This window comes from Lipotes vexillifer, unplaced genomic scaffold (assembly GCF_000442215.2).
Source record: "Lipotes vexillifer unplaced genomic scaffold, Lipotes_vexillifer_v1.1 scaffold2136, whole genome shotgun sequence".
NCBI lineage: Eukaryota > Metazoa > Chordata > Mammalia > Artiodactyla > Lipotidae > Lipotes > Lipotes vexillifer.
The window spans coordinates 294,281-296,071 of record NW_006792995.1 but is presented as its reverse complement, the minus strand read 5'-3'; positions in this window follow the sequence as shown (position 1 = coordinate 296,071).

Sequence of the window (1,791 nt, the reverse complement as noted above, 5' to 3'; positions counted from 1 at the left end):
GAACCGCTGAACCAAAGTTGTTCAATGTCCTGATTTTCCACTGCCTGGACATCACAGCTATTTACTTATTTCCCGATTTTGCTTTTTTTTAAAAAAAAAGAAAGGAAAAAGTACCTCCTGGGCTTTCTCAATCCACTCTTGTTCCCCTGAATACAGATGTATTGAAGATGAAGATGCTGTATGTACAGTAGAAAATGGGAGAAAGAGAACCGTGTTTCAGCTCAAGCTGTTCTACTAAAAAAAAACCACAATAAAACAAACAAAAACCAGGAAAAAATTAGAATGCCTGTGTAAGCCTGAGGAGTTTCTGGTGGTTTATTCTTGAGGTGCTTCTGAAAGGTTGCAATTGAAAGCAAAATTTGTGGTTAGGGCAGTCTCAGCAACAGAAAGCAAACAAGTCTCTTGTCCTCCACATGGAAGTCAAAATAAGCAGCCTGGTTGCTGCACTGCAGGAACTGGGCCACGGGGCGTGCCTTCTGCAGCCTCAGAGGCAATAAAGGGGGCCTTCGCCTGCTAGCTCTGTGGGCCTTTCCTCGTTTATAAAGCTCTAAGAAGCAGCTGAGTCTTTGAAGTCTTTCTCAGCTCTAACAAGACACTGAAACCCAAACCTCCCAAATTCAGGCTGTTCCCCGTGCCTGGAAAGGGGACTACGTCCCGCTTTGAGTTAACACAACCATACTCTGCTCCCCGCACCCCGAGGTAGCAGAGTCTTGGAGGCCAGGAGATGCCTCTTAGGTGTATGCCCCCGAGGAAGTGATGCCCATCACTGAGTCACTGTTTGGGGGTGAAGTCAGCCTTTAGGGAAATTCCCCCACTGCTTTCTCTATTTGTCAACAAGGCTGAGAACTCAGGTCAGTGGGACCCTGGCCCAACAAAAGCCAAAAATCTGAGTTGGGAAAGGGGCGGGCTCAGAGGCACAGGGGGCCAATCACGTCTCCTGTGTGACCCATTGCCTCGCTGAGAATGATGATAATTGGTGACCCCTCTGTCAACGGGGTGTGGAGGGTGGTGGGTCCTTGGACAGGGTGGTGGGTCTTCGGAGGCTGTCTGACAACCTCCCACCACCTCACTTCGCACCGAGTCAGCCTGGCAGCAACTCAGTACCTAGGCTGTGTCTGTGTGTCAGGGAGCACCTTTGAGGGATGCATCGTCCTCATCCCTGTCCCCAGTGAAATCAATACCCGTTAAATATTGGCTGATCTGAATGGAACCCTTACAGCACTCAACAATCCTTTCTCCCCCAAACAAAACTCACAACAAAACTACATCCAGAGGCAGCTGACCTTGGCCTAATAGCTCACCATAGATACACACGATTAACCTTTGCCTTAGCCCATAAGGCTTTATCTTCCTCTTCCGAATAGTTATCTGAATGGTCATTTTTCAAGCAGTGGACAAGAGAGAAGCATCATATTTTCCCCACCTCTCTTTACAGGACGCAATAAACCAAGAGGACTGGGCTTGCTTAGAAGTCAGAACAGCCCAGATCCACAGCCCAGCTCTGCATTTATCTTTTAGCCTTGCTCTCTGCACCTCAGTTTCCCCATCTGTAAAATGGAAATACAGATCCTTATCAAGTAGGATTCACAGTGAGGACCTGAGATAGTGCATGTAAAGCACTTGGTACAGTATCTGCCACATGATAAAAGCTCCATAAATGTTAGATCTCACTATTCTGTCCAAGTCAGAACAATGCTGGGTTTTACCTGTTCTCATATATATATATATATATATATATATATATATATATATATATATATATATATATATATATATATATATATATTAGAG